Here is a 26867-nt window from a genome sequence, read left to right on the forward strand (position 1 = left end):
CCTCACTTTCCAGAAATGACTAGTATCTATAAAAGCGAATTAACTTGCTTAAAGTCATGTACTTATGAGTAGATCACAAAATTAAATCACTATCTCCTCTCTTTTAGTCTAGTGCTTAGGTGTTTATCCATGCTGCAACAGTTGAGTTCAATCAGTAAAAAATAATGACAACCATCAAGCAACTTGTTTGAAAGTCCTGCTCTACTTGGGTTTCATACTTGATGTGAGAGTTTGAGTTAGTCAATTGCAAAAAATGCCAACTTCGGGAATAAACTCCAGAATATCTCTAAGATCACTCAAACTCACATGCTGGCAAATCTTTCTAGGCTTACCTTATCCTCAACACATCCTTCGACACTTCCCAAGAACTTTAGGAATTATGTCAAGTCAATGCAATTGCATTTATAATTCAGCTCTCTTATGGGTAAATTATATTTGCCCTTGGCTGCTAACAATCAATTTTTAATAACTCATTGGACATTGATCAGTTTCAAGGTCATCCACGCTGAATAATCAGGCAGGTGCCATCAGATCTCTGAATTCTATAAACAAAAACAGCTTATGTTTCAGTATGTAAAATGTGGTTACAAGGAAGGACAAATTGTTTTGTGCCTCAAAACATCCAAAAGTGAATAGTCCCAAACCGATAGACTACGTATTTCAATACAAGTTGTTTTCTGCCTCAACATTTTAGGCTTTGAGTTAGTAGACTTGCTAAGAATTCAGATATTTTTGGTAGAGTCAAAAATCCTGTAACCTCTTATTTCCCTCTGATATCTTTATAATGGTTTCATTCTTCATCTATGCATCCTACCAAATGATAAAAAGGAAGTTCATGTGAGATAGTGGATTTTACTAAAAAGCTGTAAGTGGTAGCTTGCAAATAAAAGGAAAGCCAGATAGCTCCTATTTCTTTCTCAGCAGCTGTAACTGTATAATAATAACATTGGTCATCACTTATTGATAGTCTAAAATGTAGTTTACCCACATGACATGTTGTTCAGAGCTATGGATTATGAAGCCACACAGCCCTAAGCTCTCATACTGATTCTGCCACTTACTTCTTGTTCACATGGGTAAGTCACTTAACAATTATAAATCTCCATTTATCTTTAAAATATGAGTAATATCAAATTCATGGGATTGTGGAATGATTAAATTAAATCATGTATGTTAGAAACGTTGCCCAGGCTCTGACAAATATTAGAGCATAGTAAATGCTAGGTATTATTTTATTGTTATTTATTGTTATTTGCAAATTGGCCTGAAAAATATTATTATTATCCCCTCAGATTGACTAACTTATTGCCTCCAGATTGCACAGCTAGTGAGTAGCTGCATCACAATTTGAAACCAGGAGTCTCATTTTATAAGCTACAGCTTAGACAGCTGTGAGACAACAGCCTGCGCTCTTTCTAATACATGATTGTATGTTCCCTACTTTCTATATTTCTGAAATATTTTCTAATTTCATCTCTACCCTTTAGTTGAGTTTACAGACAAATCCAGTAGTATCATGGGAATTTACTATGTATTAAAAAAACTTTGTGTTTTTGTCTATTGATATTTTATTGACACAAAAGCAACATGACATGACATGTAACCATCTTCAAAATATAAGCATCACTTGGAAAGATAATTAACTCTGGATTAAGGCTATTTTAATAATCAATGCGTTATTTACCTATTGAATAATGTTGCCAGGAAGGAGATAATTTGATGTATTTTGTTTCAGTTTTGTAGGGTCCTTGGAATGATAATCTGCTTCAATATTACTTCCATGCCCCAAATCTCCCAATGACTTTCATGCATCAAATTTGTTATACATAAATAAATAAAACTGAAAAAAAAAAGATGCACTGTCTACCCTCAAGGAACTAACATTCTAGTGATAAAAAGTGACTGCTAAATAATTAATTCAATAAACATAGCAAGTTTTATGGTAACAAAACATGCAAGGTAAATTAAAGGACAGAGAAAGATTGTTAAAGTCAGTCTTAGGTGGCAAGGTTATGAGAAGAAAGGAGTTACCAAGAGAGAATCCTAAGTAGAGGTACTGACTTTAAAAAATAGAAAAAAGGGAAGGAAAACACTAGAGCTCCCCTCACATGTATTAACCTGTTAGCAAAAGAAATGCTTAAACATTTGGAATGATTTACGATTACTAAATGCCAAAAAGTTCTGGACATTGAAACTAGCTGCAGCTCATTGAATTCCAGCACAATAATACTTTAGTAATATTGTCCTGGTATATTTCAGCAGCTTCATTATTTTGCTCAATTTTCTTAACTTGATCTTTATTGGTATAGGGCAGCTGGCTTAGCATGTGGCGGTAAGTGTTATTAATCTGTAAAATACATTACACAGCAACAAGCTTAAAAGAATCAATAAAGTTATTGTATGTCCTGACTCATCATGTCCTTGTTTAGATTAGCAATGCATATTTTTACATATATTAAAGGAATAGATGGGAACTTAAAACCATCTGAACAAAGACACAGTATGGATGCAGAGAAATAGTGGCATAAAATCAACAGTGATAACTAGATGAACAAATTCTACATCATATTTCTAATGTATATAGTCATGTTTCTAACATATATCACATTAGTAAAGTATCTAATCACAATAATAATTTTAACAATGCTTTAACATTTTAGAGCCCTTGAATGTTAATGTATTTTGACAAACTAACCTTCTTTAAGTTGCCCACTATCAGATGAGGTATAGAAAACATAAAACATGCCTGATTTCCTATTAGTATGATAGAAATATATGGATTATGCATCTGAAAAGTACTAGGTGATTTAAAATAACATAGTATTGAACCATGTTATTCTTTCCAAGGGTCAAATTCTAATTACCAAGAGAGATATAGTAGGGTGGTGGCAGCCCAGGAAATAACTCTAATTCAATACAACATAGGAGCAATTCTTAAAAAAAAATAAAATAAAATGGGAGGGGCAACCCCATTCTTTCAACAAGGATTCATCAAGTACCTACTACACTTCAAAAACAGACTAGTTGTCAGAAATATAACAATGACAATACAACCATGTTCCCTCAGGGAGTTTACATACAGTTTGGGAGATGCAGCAATAACAACAGATGAGGAGATACAGGGTACTCTGCCAGTAGATAGAAAAGATATGAACAGGATTTTAATTCCTGTTAAAGAGCTGAGGTTCGATTCTAAAGACAAAAATAAAAGTTCTTTGAAGGATTTTTGCAGCAAAGAGACAAAAACTTACTTGTTTCTAGAAAGGCCATCATGGCCCCACAAGAAGAATGGAGTACTATGAACAGACAGAAAGCTGGTCAGCGAAGAGAATGTTACTATAGCAATCAAGGTGCGAGGTAGTACCAGCAGTGTAGACATGAGCCAGAGATAAACTGATACATTTTTACATGATCGGAGAGGAGGAGTCAGTAGGATTTCCTGATTTGATAGTGTGAAAGTTTATAAGAAAGAGAGGGGTAAGATAACCTGCAAGTTTCCAGCTTGGAGGACTGAATGAATGGTGATGTTATTCCATAAGAAAAGAGAGGCTGTTTAGATTGCCTTGTTGGTAAAATTTTAAAAATGCTTTTGCACATAGAATTGTCTAAACAGTTACTACGTTACTGGTACTTTTTTCTTCCTCCCTTGCTTGGAGATCAGGGGCTTTTTAGAAATTTAGCCGATGTTCAATAAATGTGTAGAGGATAAAGAAAAGAATTAATGAGCAAGAGAATGAATGATAAATTGCTGGGTATTACTTCATTTGACATTTATGTCATCTCTGAGAAGAAAAAGTAGATGTTTATCTATTTTACATATAAGAAATATGGTATAGGATAGGTTGTAGCAATTGGTCCAGGTTACTAACAGATGAACACAAAAACACAGGCTGAAATACAGTTCCTTTCACTCACATTCCAGTGCTCTTTTCACTGCACCAGCCTACTTATTACCTGCCTTTTCAACATCTCAATCCTAACGAAGGAGTCCTCATGAGTTATGTTGTCTCCATTTCCAAGTCCACGAAAAAGATGTGCAAAGAATTTCCCCTTAATAAATTACTAGATATCATGGGGCATCTCATAATCTACAAAATTGCCATAATTAACGAGGACATGTAATTGCTGAGTAGATCCATCAAGCTGTTCTTAAGCTTTGCACAGCAGGTAAAAGATTAGATGCAAAGACTAATTATCAGCATTCCAGGTCAGTGTGAGAGAACACACGTGTACACACACACACATACATTGCAGAGGGGGGAAAATGATCTCTTTCAATCTAAAAAAAGAGAAAAAGAAAAAAATCACTTATGGTTGTTCCTCTGGGTGAATATTATTGGCAGAAAGAATAAAAGCATTCTTCCACATAATCAAATCCAGGAAGCAAATTCAGAGTCAGAGGAATTTTGTATAGAGTTCCTGAATTCTCTGTAAATAGTTTTCACATGGCACTTGGATAAATTAACATAAAGAAAACAAGCATTCCACTTTTTAAAAATTGACATAATAAATGGCAAAGCAATAGTTTCTAAAACTAGCTGCTGTTAATAGTTTCACCCTTTCACTCACATTAGCTTTCCTGGAGCTTCAGAAACACTGCTCAGTTTGAAACATTATTAAACACAAGTTCGTTTGTTTGTTTGTTTACTATCTAGGGGCTCAGAAAATAATACAGAAGATGCAAGGGAAATCAAGATGCAATATGATCCACACAGTAGTAAAGGTGTCCTGATTGGTTTGATGCAGAGTCAGAAAGAAGTCAGAAAGGTGACAGGGTGAATCCTGGCCAAGCCATTATCAAGTTTTGTAGCCTACTGCCCACATCTGCTAAAAGAAAATAGTAATAGATTTTATTTGACATGTTATTATTAAAGAAGAAGTTATTTACTGATGTGAAAGAATCTTCCACAGTTTGCGATTGTAGATGAGGTCTTGGCAAATTTGGGCAAGTACATCACAATTTCTTAAGCAATTGCAGGAAGCAAGGATTCTGGATAAAGGGAGCTGTATGTACAAATTAGTGACAGTGTAAACACAGAGTCATGTAATTCAGCAGATGCTCTGTCAATACTCAGCCTCAGTGCCATCCTAGCTCCTTATTTTCTGCTCTAGGAAACTGTACTCAATGAGGTAGGAGGGAGTCTGAAATGTCTGTCCTCTCCCTGACTCTTATTTTTTACCTTGTTGTTCATACCATCCAAGGTTAAGGGCCACAGACAAAGACATACATCCTAGAAGAAATTTCTCTCCCCTCTGAGCCTCAGTTTAATCATTATAGAGGTCCATATAAGCCTAAAAATGTTTTTGAGATACAAACTCTGGGGTCAAAAAGCCTAAGCTCTGTCAGATGTCAGTTTATTCTATCTCCTATCTAGTCTTACTCAAAGTAGTAGGCACTTTGCAGAAGGCAATCAAACACAGAGAGCAGGGAGATTTGCACAGAGTAACCCTAAATTTTGTCCATTTTCTAGATTATAATTACAGATAAGAACGGGAAAAAGTACAGTAGAAATACCAAACTCTTTGATTGAGGTAGGTATCTTCTAAACTTAAAAATAATGTTGAAAGACTGAGGTGAGTTAGTGTGTCTGAAAGCACTCTGCAATTAATATGTACAAACTCTAATGCCAGTCATAAGGGAAGTAAAAGCAAACAAAGAAGCTTAGAAAATGAGGCAGTAATAATATAGTAAGTAGGGGACAAACATACAGTAAGCAAGAATTATCACGGCCCCAGCAATTAGATGCATATATATTTATATCTCATATATATAATAAACACTATTTATAGTGTGCTGATTTATACATTAATTCTCTATTAAATAAGAGCTTATAATACCTCAAGAATCGAGTATATAAATTACCTTGAATTCAGTTCTAAGTCTACAAAATCATATGTCCTTGGAGAAGAAAGATATGGAAATAATAGTGTTAACTGTGCAGTCAAAATGACTTCATGTACCCGCTCATTTATGTAAAATGAATACAGAAAAGATAAGCCAGAAACTAATGCAATTGATTATTTACAGGAGGTACATTAGAAAAAGGATGAATGGGAGTTCCTGCTGTGGCTAAGCAGTAATGATCCCAACTAGAATCCATGAGGATGCAGGTTGGATCCCTGGCCTTGTTCAGTGGGTTAAGGATCCAGCGTTGCCTTGAGCTGTTGTGTAGGGTACAGACATGGCTTAGATCATGCATTGTTGTGGCTGTGGCGTAGGCCGACAGCTACAGCTCCGATTTGACCCCTAGCCTGGGAACTTCCATATGCTGCAGGTGCGGCCCTAACAAGACAAAAAAATTTTTTTTTAATTTAAAAAAAGAAGAAAAAGGATGAAAAGATAAGGGATATAAGGCAGGAGAGTGACATGGCTCTGAGTATACCTCATTGTATATTTGTGACTTTTGTAATTCTGCTAAAATTTTCCACAGCCCAATCAATCAATCAAAGATGAGGGAAATCTTAAAATAGCTTACAAATATAAACCTTATATATTTTAAATCAATAAACACATTTTAAAAGGTAAAAAGTAAAGAAAAAAGAAATTATTTTTGTATCCAGTATTATGATATTATATCCTCAGTCTGAAGGCAAAAAAACAGTAAATACATTTTGAACTCTTATTAGTGGAGTTGCTTTTCTCAGTGGTATGTGTATGCAATTCTGAAACTATTTTATGTGTATTCAGGACTCATGAAATAAGTAATTATTTGTAGTAAGTAGATCTGTAGGTTTCTCACTGCTGAGGAAATGGGGGAGAGTAGAAAGAATTTTGCGATGATGGATTGGAACTAGAGGTAACAGCATAGGCATTTTTTTGAAATATAGATAGAGAGGTAAATAGGTATACAGATAGATGCATAGAACTGTGTGTTGTGTGTACTTATATGCCTGTCTCTGTTTATTGAGAGAAACTGGGGGCAGTGACAATAGAATAACAATGAGGTCATCAGGTACAGAATATCTAATCTAAAATCTCTACTAAAATTAATTAAAATTAAACTTAAACCTTTTTTAATATAAAGATAGTCCATTCTATCTCTCTCTCTCTTTTTTTTTTTTTTTTTTAGGGCACACCTGCAGCATATGGAAATTCCCAAGCTAACCCGAACTGCAGCTGCCAGTCTATGCCATAGCCACAGCAATCTGGGATCTGAGCCACGGAGCCACATCTGTGACCTATACCACAGTTAAGGGCAATGCTGGATCATTAACCCACTAAGCAAGGCCCGGGATTGAACCCATGCCTTCATGGATGATAGGTTCATAACCTGCTGAGCCACAACTGGAACTCCCCTTTCTTTTTTTTTTGTTTTTGGCCTTCCTGCAGCACATAGAGTTCCCAGGCCAGGGGTCAAATCTGAGCCACAGCTGCAACCTAAACCACAGGTGTGCAATCCGGATCTTTAACCCACAGTGCCAGGCCAGGGATCGAACCTGTGTGCCAGCACTCTCAAGACACGGCCAATACCGCTGAGCAACAGCAGGAACTCCGGACCATTCTACCTTTATATTAAATGGGACCAAATAAAGAGTCAGCCACCTTGCCAATGAGAAGATTGCAGACTAGTACAATGTTCTGAAATTTAGCAGTTCTAATGTGATGCTTATTCACTGATTCTCTGTGTCATTAAAATAGTTAATAAATGTTATTTTAGGCCATGAATGGCCATGAAAATCTGTTGTGAAAAATTTTTTAACTAGAGGATAGAAATTTTTTGAAAATATAAATTCTTAAAAATTTCTTGAAAGCGATATAAATTACTTTCCTCTGAAATATGTTGTCATTGCTGAAATAAAAGTCTAGTGCACTGAAGTAAATATGTAAGATACTTTGTCCAATTCTCAGCTTCCTTAATGAATACAAAGAGGGGAGAGAGAAAGAAAAAGAGAATAAAATTTACTTGCTGCGCATAACAAATCTTACAGAACCGGAGAGATGAAGCAGCTTACACCTTGCTTATGATCACAGAACAAATAAGCACTATCACTAGAAAGAAAGTAGGCTCTCCTGGCCCTGATCTGAATAATCAAAAACTAACACTATGTTACCTTCTATTCATAAAGCAAGTAATAAAATGTTACCAAAAATAATAGCTTTGAATCCAATTAGAAGCCGTCTTTGTCACTCAGTAATTTCCTCAAACAAACGAACAAAAATCAGTACAACAGCAAAGAATCTTACCCATTTTCAGAGATCCTGAAAACTCCTTAGAAGACGGTTCTCCTAGGCAAGGCTTCTCAGGGACATGTTTTTAAGAATCTCAGAAGGGAGGTGAAATCGATGAAACAAATATTTACAAAAGATTAAGTTCTGCAAATCATGTGCCTTCTTTAGAACAGCTTTCCTGGCAGACTTTGGTGTTGTGGCTTGGTGCACGCCTTACTTCTCTGGATTTACAATCAGTCTCGTCCCACAAAATCAAAGCCATAAAGAGCTTAAGAAGTTTACATTCCAAATGAACTACCATTTATTGACCACAGTCACCCAGCCATTATTCTGGGTGTTTTTATAGGTATTAGTGGATTAAAAAAAAAAGTCCTCATAATATGTCTGTGTGGAACTAATTCATTCATCATTTATTCAGCAATAGTTGATTAAGCACTACCATGGGCACAGTCCCAAGTACTGGATAGAGAGGTTAAGTTATAGAGAGATTAAGGTCTCTCAGACTTCAGCCTATCTACTCTTGAGGAGCAGGCAGACAAATAAAACAGGACATTTCAAAACAGCCAAAATAAGGCTCTCCAGAAGAAAGCCCAGAATTCAACAAAGGCAAATAAGATAGCACTTAAGCCAGGTGCAGGCAGATCAAGGGCTGCCAAGGAAGGCTTGCTGAGCTCAGTGATGAGTTTACTAAAGTAAAAGTGTCCAGGAAGATGTTTTTACACTCATTTTCACTTGAGCAACCTGAAGCTCGAGGGAATGAATAAACTTTAAAGGTCACGGAGTAGTTATATGTATATATGTCAATTGCCAATAAATTTATATGTTTATACAATATTCAAAGTGTGGGTTTGCCCACATTAACTAAGACTAATGTTTTTATGGTCTTTAATCTTTAATTGAGACTTTTTTATATATGTATGTTACATTTATTTATTTATTTTGCCTTTTTGCCATTTCTAGGGCCACTTCTGCGGCACATGGAGGTTCCCAGGCTAGGGGTCCAATTGGAGCTGTGGCTGCCGACCTACACCAGAGCCACAGCAACGTGGGATCCAAGCTGCATCTGCAACCTACACCACAGCTCATGGCAACGCCAGAACTTTAACCCACTGAGCAAGGCCAGGGATCAAACCTGCAACCTCATGGCTCCTAGTCAGATTTGTTAACCACTGAGCCACGATGGAAACTCCTAAGTATGTTACTTTTACATCTACTTGATTTTTGAATGGAGAAGTTCTCCACTGTGCTTCTGATGATGTCCTATTATCTCTTCTATTCCATTAGTCAGCGTTCTCTGGAGCAACAGAATCAATAGGAAATACATGTGGAATTTATTTTAGGGGTTGGCTCACTCAGTAACAGAGAATGAGAAGTCCAACAATCTGCCCTCTGCAAGACTGAGAACCAGGTAAGTCGATAGTGTAATTCACTTTGCTTTGGAAAGCCTGAGAACCAGGGGAGACAATGGTGCAACTCCCCATGTGAGGCCAAAGGCCTGAAAACCAAGAGCTCTCTAATGGCTTAGTTCAAAGAGAAATGGCTCAGTTCAAGATGAGAGAGAGAGGGAATGAGCCCTTTCTGTTCTCTTCAGACCCCCAACAGATTAGATCATGCCCACCCACATTGGTGAGGAAGATCTCTTGCTCAGTCTACTGAGTCAAATGCTAAAGCTCTTCCAAAAGCGTCCTCAAAGACACACCCAGAAATAATGTTTGACCAGTGACACAGGCACCCTGTGGCCTAGTCAAGCTGATACATTAAATTAACTTTCAAAACTATCCTATTCTTTTCTGTATCTTATGGGAACTCTGAGAAATAAAGACTGGACCAGTGCATTACTCCAGTGGCTGTGTTAAAAGTGAAGGGGTAAGAACATCACTCTCCTGAGGGCAGCAGTAGGTATATAGCAAGAGCAAGAGCTGCATTCAAGATTCCTAGGAATAATTAAAATGCACATGTTTTTAGGAGTAGATATTCAGAAATGTTGGGTCAGATGCTTCATTTCAAAGAGAAATCTCCTGCTGTCTTCCCAAGGAACTCCTCTAGTTTTCTGAATTCTCTTTTACAGAGAACATCAGCAACTTCCTCCTGATGCAGCCCTGTCCATACTCAGAAAAATATTAGGGAGTCACTGAGAGTCATTACTTCTCACACTAGTGCATGCGTACACACACACACTCTTGACTAGTTTCTCAACTCTTCATGGCATGAAACATGAAATCCATGCTTTGGACTACAAAACTCTATGTGATCTGGTCCCTGCTTCCTTCTCTTAACTCATCTCAGATTCACTTTGTAGTTTCCAGGGTGTTGAGCTTTTATCTACCTCAAGGCGTTTAAGCATGTTGTTTTTATTTTTATTTTTATTTTTAGTTCCTAATACAGCTGACTCCTACTTATTCCTCAAGTGTCAGCTTATACCCTGAAAGAGGCCTTCCTAATTCCTTGGGTTTTAATTTGATATGGCTTCTTCCTTTATTTCAAATAATATTCCCTTCTTTTTTGAACTGTACATGTATATTATCTATTTCTTGATGATCTATTACTTTAAATATTTGTATATCTTATAGGCTTCTTTGAGGGCAAGAAGTGTGGTTTTCAGGTTAACCACTCAAGACTTGCTGTACCGTTGGTGGTGTCCAGTGCAAAATGAAAACATGGTCCCTTCTTCGAAGCTTATTAAGAATTTCAAGGAGATTGGATCAAGATAGCAGAGGAGTAGGATGTGAGGTTCACCTTCTCCCAAAAATATATATTTAAAAAAATCTACATGTAGAATGATTCTCATAGAACATCCACTGAATGCTGGCAGAAGACCTCAGACTTCCAAAACAGCAAGAAAATGACATAACTGAGTAGGACAGAAGAAAAAAGAGAGAGAGAGAGAGAAAGGAATCAGGATGGGACAAGCAGTCTTGGGAAGGAGCTGTGGAAGAGGAAAGAATTCTACACAGTGGGAGGCCTCCTGAATGGTGAGGAGATCAACAGGGAAGGAGGGGGAGCCTCAAAACCTCAGAGAAAATCACATTAGCAGGTCTGAGGAGGGCAAAGCAGAGAGAGAGTGCCATTTGGTTGGTGCCGCCACACAGCACAATCCAGGCTGAGACACAGGCTGCAGCTGGGTGCTGAGGCTTGGGCTTCAGAGGTCAGTCCTGGGAAGAAGAGTAGGGTTGGCTGGATGGAAACAACTTGAGGGGTCTAGGAAGTGGTGCACCACACCTAAGGGAGTGTAGGAAGTAAGGTGCTGTAGAGGGGGAGTGAAAGAGGAGGGGGCCTTAGAGTTTTTCGCAGGCACATGAGCTCTTAGGTAGCAGGGCACCTCTTATACAGGCTACAAAGGCAGGAGCAAGCCACAGAGCCAATTTAAACTCCAGAGGCGGGCACAGCCCTCCACTGCTGAGGGTGCCACAACCGGATATTACCCATTGTCCCCACCAACTCTTAAGCATATGCAACCTGCTACCAATGCTACCAACCACCAATGCTGAGGGCCCCACAACCCACTACCACTGCTACTGAGGATACTGTGAGAAGACATCACCAGTTGCCCCCACCTCCCTGTAAATGAGCATGCCCTGCTATTGTTTCAGTCAAGGGTCTTGCAGTGGCGGTGGGGGGGGGGGGGAGAGGGTGGCTATAGGCACTACCAAGGATCCGAAAACCAAGTGCTGTGCCCACTGCCCCCACTTACCTGGGAGCATGTGTGGTCCATGCATCTGCAGACCCACTATTAAGGGGAAAATGGCCTGCACATGCTTAGGAAAGAGATAGCAAACATCCAAACTGAAAGCAACCCTCAAGCCAAAAAATAAAAATAAAAAAAAAGTAAACCCATACAAGCATACAAGCTATGCAAGAAGGCTCGCACATATAAATAGCCCTACATGACTACAGTAAAAAATTGTTTCCACTTAACAAAGTAAGAGAAATATAAGCAAAATTAAGCAGAGGAACCATCCCAAGTTAAAACACAAGGATAATTCACCAGAAGGAGCAAACAATGAAACAGATCTCTTTAGTCTAACAGAAACTGAGTTCAAAAATGAGGTAATGAAAATACAGAAGAAATTAAGAAAGGCTATCAACAGAAATGAAGATTATTATAAAAAGGAACTAGAAATTATAAAAAGGAACCAAGAAAAATTAGAAAATCCATTTGCTGAGAAGCATGCTGAGCTAAAGGCAATGAATAGAAGAATGAATAATGCAGATGAAAAATAAAGTAACTTTTTGAAAATAGAAGAATGGAAATCATTCAATTAGGACACCAGAGGGAAAGCCAAATTAAAAAAATTAGAAGCAATATAAGACATCTATGGGATAATGTAAAGTGACCCAATCTATGCATAATAGGGATCCCAGAGGAGAAGAAAGAGAAAAGGGGATTGAAGGGGATCTGAAAAAATTATGACTGAAAATTTTCCAAATCTAAAGAAGGAAAGAAATATCTAGATACAATAAGACAAACTCAGACATACACCAAAACATATTATAATTAAAATGGCAAAAGTTAAAGAGTGGATTCTAAAGACAGTAAGAGAAAAAAAAAACACATTAATTAAAAGGGAATCCCATAAGACTATTAGCTCATTTCTCTACAGAAATACTGCAGGTCAGAGGGAGTGGCAAGATATATTCAAGATGCTGAAAGGGTAAAAAATCTGCAAAATAGAATATACTACTCAGCAAGATTATCATTCATAATAGTAGGAAAAAATAATTAAAATTATTTAATTTAAATTAAATAGACAAGCAAAAATTAAAAGGATAGAGCAATGCTAAACTTATTCTAAAAGAAATATTGAAAGGTCTCCACTAAATATAAAAGAAGATATAGGATGGAGGAAATTGAAGTTGGAAAGTAATCACTTAAATAAGCCAAGATACAGATAAAAACAAACAAACAAAAAAACTGTGAAAGCAATGGTAAACACAAGGAACAGAAGGATAAAAATGAAAATGTGGAAAAAAAGGACATCAAAATCATATAATGTTGGGAAGGAGAATAAGAAAATCTAGACTCTTTTTTTTTAGAATGTGTTTGAGCCTATATGACTCTCTGTCTAAAGCAAGCAGATATTGGAAGGTTTTAACATATTTAAAAAACAGGGTAACCACAAATCAAAAACAGAAATAGATTTACACAAAACAAAAAGAAGCGGACACAAGCATAAATAAAACGAAATCATCAAACCCCCCAAAAAAAGAAAAGGAGAGGAAAGGAACAGGAGAAACAGAGAGTCAACTGGAAAACAAGATTTAACATGGCAATAAATACATATGCATCAATAACTACTTTAAATGTCAAGAGACTGAATGCTCCAGTTAAAAGAATTAAGAGTGGCAAACTGGATAAAAAAGTAAGAACCTACAATATACTGCCTACAAGAGATCCACCTTAGGACAAGGGAGACAAAAATTGAAAGTGAGGGAATGGAAAAAGCTATCTTATGCAAATGGAAATGACAAGAGAGTGAAGTCTCATATAAAACAAAACAGACTTTAAAACAAAACCCAAAAAGAAAGATTAAGAATGACACTATTTACTGACAAAATGGTCAATTCAAAGAGAGGATATTACACTTGTCAATATATATGCCTCTAATATAAGATACCCAAATACAGAAAACAGATGCTAACAGACACAAAGGGAGAAATTGATGGGAATACAGTAACAGTAGGAGATGTAAACATCCCACTCACATCGGTGGACATAAAATGGATAAAGCAACAGAGATCCTGAGTTACAAATTAGATCAGTTAGACCTAATTGGTTTTTACATGACAGCATAATACTCCTAGAAGAGAATGTAGGCAAAATATCATCTGTCATAAATCATAAAACAATACAAAATGTATAAATAACTCATACAACTGAACAACATAAAAACAACCCAATCAGAAAAGGGGCCCAAAACCTAAATAAACATTTCTCCAAAGAAGACATACAGATGCAAAAGGCACATGAAAAGATGCTCAACATTACTAATTATTAGAGAAATGCAAATCAAAACTACAATGAAGTACCACCTCACACTGGCCAGCATGGCCATTGTTAACAAATCTAAAGATAACATATGCGGGAGAGGCTATGCAGAAAATGGAACCCTCCTACACTGTTGGTGGGAATCTAAATTGGTACAACAACTATGGAAAACAGTATGGAGGTTCCTCAGAAAAGTAAAAATAGAATTATAATATGATCCATCAATCCCACTCCTTGGCATACATCCCAACGAAACTTTAATTTGAAGAGATACATGCACCCCTTGTTCATGGAAGCACTATTCACAATAGCCAAAACATGGAAACAACCTAAATGTCCATCAACAGAGGAATGGATTAAGAAGATGTATTACATATGTACAATGTGATATTGATTGGCCATAAAAAAAATGAAATAATGACATTTGCAACAACATGGATGCAACTAGAGATTCTCATACTAAATGAAGTAAGTCAGAAAGAGAAAGACAAATATCATGTGATATCCCTTATTTGTGGAATCTGATATACAGCACAAGTGAACCTATCTACAAATCAGAGACAGACTCACAGACATAGAGAAGACACTTGTGGTTGCCAGGAGTCGGGGGGAGTTGAGTGGACTGGGAGTTTGGGCTTAATAGATGCAAACTATTACATTTAGAATGAATAAACAACAAGGTCCTACTGTATAGCACAGGAAAATATATCCAGACCATGATGGAAAAGAATATTAAAAAAAAATAAAAAGAATATTAAAAAAAAAAGGTCTGGGGGTGTCTGTGTATATATAACTGAGTCACTGTGCAGTACAGCAGAAATTGGCACAATACTGTATAAATGAACCATGACATAATAAATGATAAAATAAATTTAAAAATTTTTAAAGAATTTCGAGATGAGGAAGCAGAACACTGAACCAAGCGTGGCACCCTTTGAGAACAGAACCCTGTAAGATGGCACAGATCACACCCAACATGAAGCTTACTCTATTGTCACTTTATATTCCGTGCCTACCACAATCACTGGTAAAGAATTAATGTAAACATATTGAAAGTGATGAATAAATTACTAGTAGATGAAATACGGTGATATATCTTCATACTAGTATGTGAATAACTTATTCAGAAGCTTCCCTGGAAACATGTTTTGAGAAGAAAAATTGAAAGAATATAAGACACTATGAACCAGGGGGAAAAGGGAATGAAATAAAGCAAGCAAAAGGCACAAAAATTCCCCTGCAAAATTTTCCTTGAGGTCATTTTTCCTCTATTAAAAAATATAGAAAAAAGATTCTCAAAAAGTAAAATAATAGTTCTTTAGCTCTTTAAGAAAGAAAAGGATAACCTTTTAAATACTTAAGATATTCTAGGCACAGGTTTCTTTCACACATATTATTTCATTTTACCTTTCTCAACAACTGTCAGAGATAATCTATTTCTTTTTCCTTGCATGTAGTAAAGAAAGCTATAGTTCACAGAGGTAAGACAATTTAACTAATTTCACAAGTGAATTGTTTTGAGGGTAGAAAAAAAATGTTTGGGACAATACTGCAATTCTATGGCTCAGGTGGCCACAAATTGTAGGGTGCCTTCTTGAAATTTTTGAGATCCTACTATTGTATCCAAGACTGGGTGGGGCTGGTCGTGCCATCAGAGTAGAGCACCATGAGCCTGGGACCATATGGTCACAAATTTTTCTCTCTAACCTTCTATGCCTGCCTTTGAGCACATTTTTTGAGTAATGATAGTATTGCTACCTTTTTTTTTTTTTTTTCCCCATGGTAGGAGATGAAATTAGCCAGGAGTGGCACATTTGACAATTAAGAACACAACGAGATGGTTCTTGGACCTGAACAGGAAGAAATGGTATATGAACACTATGAGGAATCTTCAAATGCATGCAATGGACAATAAAAAAAAAAAAAGTATGCGTACCTCTTCTCTACTCATTCATTGTATAATCTTCATTGATAAATCACTATATTCCACGTGGACCCATGAATTTTGTATTATGTTTTTAAATCAATTTTTTTATTAGTAGAAAGAGGCCTCATTAAAAAATGTGGGGGCCATACATATCCTGGTCTGGGGTATAAACCCAGGTCTTTTTGAGAAGCAGCCATACTCCTTACAATCTATAAAGTAACAAATGCAGCAAAGAAGATAATGCGTTTGACTTTTGAATACCTGGGGAAACACATGTTCTCCAATGTGAAAGGGGAAAATCAAGCATAATATTTACTGAACAATAAAAGTAAGCTTTTTGCAAGGCAAGCTGAATTACGTTTAACCAGGAAACTGTGTTTAATATCACAGAACATAAATCTTAGGCTTAAAAATAGAGGCAGGCTGTATAGATGCACCCAAGTGTGTGGATAATGACAACACAGAGTTATAACTGTTAACCTGGTAGTTTGAACCAATGTGCCACAACATCAAAGTTAAAAGGAGGCACAGTTCCCTGTTTGGAGGTTTGTTCCTTGGGTCAAGTGGTGTTTATCATTAGGGCCCACTAGTTTTGAGGAGCATTTCAGAAGCTATCATGCAGTGACTTGGCATTAAATATATTCTTCCACTCTCAGCATGCAGTCATGCACAAAGGCACCTTTGAGCCTCACTTGGCTGATTTGCCAAATGCAGATAATAGCAGAGCCGAGTCACTGCACACAGCCTAGAGCTGGTACCAAGCAAGCACCAACAGCTCTTATATCTGGCTTTTCAATACTCATGGTCCCAACTGTTTAATGTCTTCTTTAACTTTTTTTTTAAACCTCAAGGTTATACATGTTAAGTACTCTGAAAAACTGGATATAGGAAAGGTTAGGTGGCAAAATGTTTAGTCGCAGGTATTGTTTTAGATTCTTCTCCCACCCTAGAATCCCAGAGGAATTAAGAGGTTTATATAATGTCTGCCTGAAACAATGGTTCACACTGTTCACGTGAAAGTTTTGCATTCTATTCCTGTGGTATCTGTTTATTGCTCTGTGCTGGACTTCGCCTGGATATCTTTATGAGAGACAATCTAGTTATCCATTGTCCTTTCCACCTAAGTTCCTATGAGACAGGCAACTGATCAAATAAACCTCCTATCCAAGCAACACCGACCCCTTTCCTCCTTAAAGAGAAAGTTATTTTTCGGGTTCAGGCAGTTTAGGGGTGTCTATTACCCAAGTTTGTCAACTCCTCTCCTGACATCACCTCTGCTCTTTTCAAAGGGAGGTATTGTGTAGTGACTGACAAGATTCAGAGTTTTGCTTGCCTTCAGGGTGGAAGGAAGAGGAATAGAAAGAAAGAGTGGCTTAAATTTGCTTCTCTTTCTGAAATACAAAGAATAAGCACAAATTAATACCTTCCTTTAAAGAACTGGAAGTTTAGCATGTAATTTATATCTCCATCTTCCTCACCTTCAGCATGCATTCAAGTACTAGATTCCACAGAGTCCACTCCCTCAATAAGTCTCAACTCCTCTCACTTTTCTCCAGTCTCCTTAGCGGCATCCAAGGTCAGGTAGCCACCAATCCCGGACAACTGCCACAGCCTGGGAAATAGTCTCCTAACTCCACCGTTTATCTGATCAGATCACATCTCTATAGCACAGGGCAAATGATTTCTCCAAAGGATGATCTGTATATGTCAACACCTTTATTTAAAAAAAAAATCTTTCCTCCTTGTCTTTCAGATGAAAATTCAAGCCATTTACCTTGGCCTTTCTGATCAGACACGACCATCTCATCCACAGTTCTCTGTTACTACTCAAATATCTTCAGCCAGACAAAAACGCTTTGATCCCTGCAGTTAGGGTGGACTCTTCCTTCTCTTACATCCTGTTAAAAACATGCTCCAGGCCAGCTCGTGCTCTCTGCTTAGGTAAATTTTCCCTAGTTCTTCAGTCATCAGCTCACCCATCACTTTGTCTGAAAGAATATTTGGACTGTGTAGTCAGGTGCATGCCATGCCAGTTATTCTTGTTTACTGCCCATCTTCTCCATTAGATTATAAATGTTATGAAAAAGGTGTCCCTTGGTCTTTCTTGTCTAGTCGAATACCTAACATAAATATCCACTAGGTGAATGCATAAAAGGAACAAGTAATAGAATTCTTGATATCCTAATTATGGCATTGCAGGTATTATAAACAATATTCAACTTGAAGTCCATTGTAACTTTCCCCTTTATTGTTCTAGTGTTTTAATTCCAGAAATTAAACTATAAAAGCCAAAAAAAGTCAGAGTTTTCTGTCAAAAGGAAACAGAAGACAAATATTCCATACTCATTTTTATTTCTTTTTTGGGTTAATTTTGGATTAAGTAAACATATCAGGTTCCAACAGCCCTATTATAGACAACTGTGTCAAAGAACAGGCTGTAAAAATAGAAACATGTAAGGAGCCCAGTTTATGGAGATGACTCCATTGACCAAACAGTAGGATCAATATAGAAGGGGTTTGACATAAACTGCCTGAGAAAGCAAAAATTGAAAAAGTGACTTAAATTATCAACAGTCAATACAATTCTTTAGCCTTTTGCTAAAGGAAATTTTCAACAGTGGAAAAAAGCAAGATTTCATATCCATTGTAACATTATCAATAAACATAAGGAAATATTTTATCAATTTTCTTTTTCAGAAATTATGGCATGAAATCAATAAATTACAATATAGTATGCACTGAAATAACAGTGTTTCCCAAAGTTTCATCTGTAGACTTTATTTCAGAAGCATCTGCTTGTTAAATATCCAGATTTATGGGCCTCGATCCACAGCTACTGAAACAGAATTTCTAGAGATAAAAGATCTAGACAAATGTTTTTCTTAATGGATGACTCACTTTCAATTTATAATATTTATGGAAAATACTTTAAACAACTATTTTAGAATAATATGAACAAAGGTACTCTAGAAATTAAAAAAAGACTATTGATTCTGGTCTTCACAGATGTATGAATGCGATTAATAAACTTTATCCCTTTTGAATCTAATCTGCAGCAAACCTGCAGTAAAATATCCTGAAATTTGAAGTCAAAAGACATGTTTTAATCAACAGTAAATCATTTACCTTTAAATGTGATCTTAAAGTTTTTACTTAACATCTGAGCTGCAGAAGTCACAGGTGCAAAATAAAGGAAATAAATTCACCTCACCTGCCATGAGATAATGTAGGAAATGTGTAGATAGTGAGTGGATAGTGATTGGATGGAAGAATAACAGGCTCTGGGGTCAGAGATACTTATGCTTGAGTACTAGATCTCATTCCACTGTTATGCTGCTTCAACACTTTTCAGTCTGTTTAGCTATAAAATAGGTTCAATACTATATAATTTAATAGCTTACTTGAATAATTACATGAGATGATATTAGTAAAGCTGCATGGTAAATATTAGTTATCTTTCTCAAAACAGAAGGAATTTCTTTATCCTCAGCCATGCACACACAGAATTTCAGGATAGGAAACCAGAGGCTCAGATTCAATTTACACTAAGGATACAGGGCTTTTCAACTACATCTTATTAGGTATTCATTCTATTGTTCTATTCTCCAGATCTTAACATCTTAAAAGAAAAAAAAATGATCTCTATTTTTTCTCTAATGACCTTTTTTTCCAAATTCTTTTTTTTTACAGTATTGTGCCCTTTGAAAAGCGTACCATCAGTGCTTTTCTTTACAAAAAGTATGCCATAAACACACACACACACACACACACACACACCCCTTTTGTAGGAGTTCCCTAAGCTGAACTGCTTTACATTTGTCTATCTAGAGGTTAGTCGTATTTCGATTTGTAAATTAGGTAATACAGATCATGGATGTTGCATCGGTGATCAAATCTTCCAAAGAATAATTGTGAATCCTAATTGACCAAAGTGAAAACAACAAAGGAGGGAGACAGAATATCACCTAGTTACACTTAGCTTCCTTCAAGAAAAAGCTCTTGGTTTGCAAGCTACTATATATAAAATGGATAGACAACAAGATCCTATTATATGACACAGGGAACTGTATTCAATATCCTATAATAAACCCTAATGGAAAACAATTTTTTTTAAAAAGCTCTTGTTTGTCCACTGTTCATAGAAAGCCTAAGTAATAACCAAATAATGCAATTAATAAGAGATTTAGGGAGTTCCCGACTAGGAACCATGAGGTTGCGGGGTCGATCCCTGCCCTTGCTCAGTGGGTTAAGGATCCGGCATTGCCGTGAGCTGTGGTGTAGGTTGCAGACACGGCTCGGATCCCGCGTTGCTGTGGCTCTGGCATAGGCCGGCAGATACAGCTCTGATTAGACCCCTAGCCTGGGAACATCCATATGCCCCGGGAGCAGCCCAAGAAACGGCAAAAAGACCAAAAAAAAAAAAAAAAAAGATTCATTGTAGTGCTCCCCAGTAGGCTGCTACTTAGGCCTGTAATTCTTAAATAAACATATAATGAAAGGCCCTGCCTGCTCAAGGAGACCCCTTCTGCTACCAAGAGCAGAAGGATCACCATATATTTAGAAGGACTGGTATGTCACATAAAAAGTTGAAAATGTCCAAAGAGAAGACAAAACTTGTGCAAGATCAAACAAATCTTTTCAATAACGTATACTTCTTGCTATGGGTTTCTATTCCTTCAACAAATTCACTTAAAAATATACATTAATTGTCCACATTTAGCAGAACAGATTCCCTATTATAGAACTTGCATTCTAGTGGACTCTAGACTTCTAGGACTTCAGTAAGTGCTTTAAAGAAAATGTAGGAGTTCCCATCGTGGCTCTGTGGAAATGAATCTGACTAGCATTCATGGGGACACAGGTTTGATCCCTGGCCTTGCTCAGTGGATTAAGGATCCAGCATTGTGGAGAGATGTGGTGTAGGTTGCAGACACAGCTTGGATCCTGCGTTGCTGTGGCTATGACATAGGCCAGTGGTTACGGCTCCGATTTGACCCCTCGTCTGGGAATCTCCATATGCCGAGGGAGTAGCCATAAAAAAAAAAAAAATGTAGAGGGTGACATCATAGAGAATAGAAGGAACATGAAAGGTACTATCTCAGGAAAATTACTCATGAAAAGCCTCTTGGAAGAGAGTGTGTTGGGCTAATATCCAAATTTGAGAAGAAACTCTAGGGAAAGAACATCCCAGGCAGCAGTGAGCTCAAATACAAGGTGTCCCAGGGAAGAACACAATGGATACTAATGCGGAAGAGAGGAGAATTACCCTTGAGGTCAGAAAAATATCACTGCTCTAAAAAAAACCAAAAACCAAACAAACAAAAACACACACTCATTACTGGTGGGAATGCAAAATGATAAAATCACCTTGGAAGGCAGTTTGGTAACATATTATAAAACTAAACATCATTTTACCATAGCATCCAGCAATCACATTCCCCGGTATTAACTCAAAGGAGGTGAAAACTTCTCTCTCCACAAAAACCTACCCGTGGATATTTATAGCAGCTTTATTGATAGTTGCCAAAACTTGGAAGCAGTCAAGATGTCCTTCAATAGAATGGATAAATAAACCATGAAAAGACATAGAGGAAATTTAAAGCATACTGCCAAGTGAAAGACTTTGATATGAAAAGGCTACATGTCCCATGAGTACCACTATGTGGCATTGTGGAAAGGGCAAAATTATGAAGCGAATAGAAAGATCAGGAGTTAGACAGGAAGGATGGGGGGATGAATACCACAGAGGATTTTAGGGTGATGAAACTATTATGTATGATACCAAAATAATGGATAGGGATAGATGTAATAAAACATTAATCAAAACCCATGGAATGCATAACACCAAGAGTGAACCCTAATGTAAACTGTGGATTTTAGGTGATTATGATATGTCAGTGTAGGTTCATCTGTTATAGCAAATGTACCATCCTGGGGGGAGACGTTGATAACAGGGGAATGTCTGAGTGTGTGTGTGTGTGTGTGGGTGTGGGTGAGTGTGGGGGGGAGGGAATGTCAAGAGATATAGGAAAACACATTTTATTTTCTCCTCAATTGTTTTGTGAACCTAAAACTACTCTTAAAATAGTCTATTAAAAGTGAAAAAAATTATCAAACCATCTGGTTGATAAACCGGTATTCTTACCCCATCTTGGGTTGACTAGAGCTGACTAAATCACAAAGCCAGGAGGTGGTATAGCTGGAACTAGAGCTAAAGGCTGATAAATTTTGAGAAATACCTTTTTCTATACACACACACATACACACACACACACACACACATCCATGCCAAAAAATTAATAGATGTCCTTTCCTATCTAGAGGAAGATTATCATTCCCTATTGAATATCATGAAGAGTAATAGAGTGTTACCACTCTGTTGTCTCAGAAACATAGGAAACCTGGGAGCTATTTTTTTTTTTTTAAGTAGACAAATTGATTATGGCAGAGACATAAACTCTCATCTGATTTTCTTTCTGATTGAATGAAAGGCCCGTGTTGTTCATTCTGCCTTGTAGTTCAGTGGGACCATGTCCCCAAATACCAGCCAACGGAATGTGAAGGAAGTGAGGCATTTTGCTAATACGCTGTGATCCCTAACCTTTAAGTGCCCCTTCCACTCACTAGCTGCCATTATGTGTCGTCAACATTTGCTCCAGCAGAGGACTCTAAACCCTTGTAAGATGAGCAAGCTACTACAGTGAAGATACCTAGGCCTGCAAGACACTCTGAGGAAAACCACCCACCAAACCCCTCACTGAACTGGGACATGAATGTGGGATAAACCTTAATGGGGTAAACCGTGGAGATCTGGGGTTTTCTTACAACAGTTAGCCTGTCTAACTGTGAAGATCACTATCAATATGTTTGAACTTGAAGATAGCAACACATATGGTTACCACTGTGTGGGACTGTGTGGTAACCATATATGTTGCTATCTTCAAATTCAAACATATTGATAGTGATCTTCTGCTGGACGGTTAACCATCCGCCCTGTTTTCCACTTCAAGCTTCAGGATATCCGACATGGCAAAGGCACTTTTTGACATGGGTCATAGTTCAGTACTTCCTACTTTTCTTTTACACAAATGGTCAATACATAAAATAGAATAAGATGGAATTTGTTGAATTAAGTATCTGAGAAGTTTGCACAAGCAAATGGACCCTTCAGAAAATGAAAGTAGAGACTTGACTTTTAATTTCATCATGTCCTATTTGACTTTGGATGAGTTAGAAATTTCCCTGGGTAGGGTTGGCCTAAGATAGCTATAAACATACTTCTAGATCTACAACAAACATATAGTGACCATCCAAGGCTTCTTTGTTTTTCTGTAAATACCCTTATCCCCTTCAGTGTGTTGATACTTCTAAAAATATTTGGTATATAGCCTTAAAGCAGCCTGAGAACCTGTTATTTCCATCCTGTGTGTAAGCCGAATCATATGCCATAGATACCATTTTGCCTCTTCAGGTTGCAATTAATTCATTACGGTGCTACAGAAGGCTCTACCTTTCACTAGTTCTCCTGAGATTTATTACAAGAGGTATTTTTTAGGATAAATCCCTTACCATCTGCCTAAATTTAGTATGTACAATCATTAGCAGTCATTATATCTAATCAACATCTAATCCTCATTAAAATAATACATTAATGAGATGAAATAGGAGTAAAAACCCAATAATGTTAAATGTTCATTTCCTTTGAATCAGCTTTCAGTAGCACAAGATTTTCAGCCTTTTGAAACATGGCTCTGAAATAATATCTTGTCAATTTTAAGCCCTGCCTTGAGTTTTTCATTAGTATCACCTTCCATAGTAAATGGGTGCATCAAGTCCTAACTATAGCACAATTCATTTACACAGTATTTACCCAGGTATTAAGGTGTAAAATTAAACTGTCCTAGTTCAAACAAGTTAGTGTTCTATAAACAAATGTATTTAATTATTTTAGTCTTTACACATAGTATTTATACATTATTTTTGATGACTATATGTGGCGATTAGCCAATTCATTTCTGTTAAGTCATAATTTGTTTGTTTGTTTTTTAGGGACACACCCGGGGCATATGGTGTCTAATCAGAGCTGTCGCTGCCGGCCTACTCCAGAGCCACAGCAATGCCAGAGCCAAGCTGCATCTGTGACCTACACCACAGCTCACAGCAACGCCAGAGCCAGATCCTTAACCCACTGAGTGAGGCCAGGGATCGAACCCGCAACCTCATGGTTCCTAGTCAGGGTCGTTTCCACTGTGCCAAGATGAGAACTCCTCTGTTGTCATAATTTTAAAGGGTATAATTTACCAGTACCTGGGATCTATATGTTGCTGGGTCTGAATGATGTTATTTCATGAATAGCAACTCCCAATATCTAAGCAACCTTGAAACCCTCCAATTTTGAGAAGACCCAGACCATCTTAACAATGTTTGCAGCATTTGTTCTCTCTCGTCAATTATGTGATTAGATTGACCAAATGACATAAAAACATACCTAAATACTCAACTGCCCCCAGTTCCTTTCAACAACATTGTATATCAGACCCGCTGGTTCACAAAAGGTAACTCTTTCCCTCACTACCAATGTATGTGTTTGCTTTTGTCCCAGTTTTCTTTCTCAGGGTTGTCCTTCAGGCTTCCCACTGCACAGCCCTCAGTCTACTTATATCTTCTTTCACAAACTCTATATATGTTTTCTTGGCTGTTTTCCCACAAATGACTGTGCCTCTGATCTTCTGAAGGAGGAAACTAAAATTCATGGTATTTTTCCACTTATGGAAAAGCTAAGAAAATACTGAACCTCCATGAGGTAGGGAAATAGAGATTCTGCTATACTCTTTTGCTAAAAATTGTGTTATTTACAAGGGAAAAATGGCATATGTATATGTGTGTATATACATATATATGTATATATAAAGAAATGTTATTTTAAAACATTCATTGAAGCTTAAAACTTTCAGTACCATAGAATAATTGTTTTAAGCATTTAGTGAAGATAGTTTCTGAAATATATTTCATAAACTCTGACATTGTTATGCAGAGAAGCCTGATATAGGCATGTAAACAGATAGAAGATGGATGGATGGATGGATGAATAGACAGATAAGGTATGAGGCGCAGAATCAAACACATTGGAACTATTATAAACACAGATTAACGTACAATCACCTAAACATGCTAGCTGTAAGTCTTTTTATCAGTTAAATAAAGAAACTGGAGTAAAAAGTTCTAAAGCCTATTAAGACTAAATTCCTAAATGCTAACCATGAGTTTATCTTTAGTTCATGTTACAGAGACATTATAAACACAAGTTATTTTTTTTTAATTTTTTTTTGTCTTTTTAGGGCCGCACCCACAGCATATGGAGGTTCCCAGGCTAGGGTTCGAATCAGAGCTACAGCTGCCAGCCTACGTCACAGCCACAGCAACTTGGCATCCGAGCCACGACTGCAATCTACACCACAGCTCACGGCAATGCAGGATCCTTAACCCACTGTGCGAGGCCAGGGATCAAACCCGCAACCTCATGGATGCTAGTCGGGTTTGTTAACCACTGAGCCACTGCAGGAACTCCATAAACACAAGTTATTTTAATCATACTCTCTGCATGTTAAGCATCCTCTACATGTGAGATACTACAGAAATAATATATTTGATAATCCTATGAGGTAGCATCCTTGCTCTTGATTGTAAACCAAATAATTGTTTCTTCTTTATACTTTACTACCACAAACTATTCACATTTTTCCTACATGTAAAATGTACTCACTCCTACTCCAGGACTGCCAAATGTCATTTGCTATTACTAGATCAGAACTGAAATCTAGGATCTAATTCTCTAAGTTAAGTCCAGATATATAAATGACACCAATACCTCAGCCCCGTGGTTATAGCTCCTCTGATCTAGAGACCTTGAACTAAAATAGCCAAGTTACATGATAGGCAAACAATAAGCATATTATGGTGAGACAGTGTTACAGTGTCAGATAATGACAATAGATACGCTTATTTAGAAGGCAAGGAATACCAAGCATATGGCAATCACAGGTCCATAGAATTTCTGAAATCTACCTGCTCACAACCTCATTGGAACATCCTCTTCCATGGCCAGAAATTATTACTTGATTAGGGCCCAGTTCTGCTTCTTGGCAGTATCTGAGAGTCCATTTTCCTCCAAGATTCTGAATTCCACCGTCTAGCATGGTCTTCCTTTACTACAAGTAATAGCCTATGATTGCCACTAAGTAGCAATACTCAGCCTACTTCATGCCATAGAAAATTGGGAGTCTGGAGACCTCCATGTAATTTGAACTATCCCAGTACTTTTTAGTCTGACCAGCACAATACCCTTAAATCTTTGCAGGTTTTCTCAAGTTTCTATGAACAAAGTTCAAAGTGTCTTCAGTTTACATGAACAAAGAGAATAAACTTGTGTGTCATTTAGGTTAAGTCTGTCAAATTACACTCCTCTCTGTTAAACAAAATACAAGCCCATACTCCTTTATGCGAAAAGTCTTTTTATCTCTAGACTTACTCATAGTCATAATTAGGGATTACATTTTCTGGATCATGCCCTTAAAATCTATGAAACCCTTTTATTCCACTGAGAGGACTTTCTGATATCATCTTAAAGGCTTCAAAGTCTTATACAAACCCTTAATTTACCTTTACCCTGAAATTATGTCATATCCAATAGGTGAGGAAACCATAGAAAGCACAAGAGAATTTAGTGGAATCATGTCTCTGAAGGACTTGGGTATAAGAGAAGCTGAGATGTCATGTTTACTAGA

At 37.1% G+C, this 26867-nt stretch overlaps 1 long non-coding RNA gene across 2 annotated transcripts in view; it reads right to left on the reverse strand.

The window, feature by feature from the left end:
• The window catches only part of LOC125111149 (uncharacterized), an 81266-nt gene that overhangs the window by 42026 nt on the left and 12373 nt on the right, over positions 1–26867 (reverse strand). The window contains exon 1 of one of the 2 annotated variants that reach the window (XR_007130837.1): positions 8186–8349. The exons of the other annotated variant lie outside the window; for it this stretch is intronic. This is a non-coding gene — a long non-coding RNA (uncharacterized LOC125111149). Of the gene's footprint in view, positions 1–8185; positions 8350–26867 lie in introns of those variants that run through there. 2 annotated transcript variants of the gene reach the window in all.

The sequence above is a fragment of the Phacochoerus africanus genome, chromosome 11, assembly GCF_016906955.1.
Source record: "Phacochoerus africanus isolate WHEZ1 chromosome 11, ROS_Pafr_v1, whole genome shotgun sequence".
NCBI classification, from domain to species: Eukaryota; Metazoa; Chordata; class Mammalia; order Artiodactyla; family Suidae; genus Phacochoerus; species Phacochoerus africanus.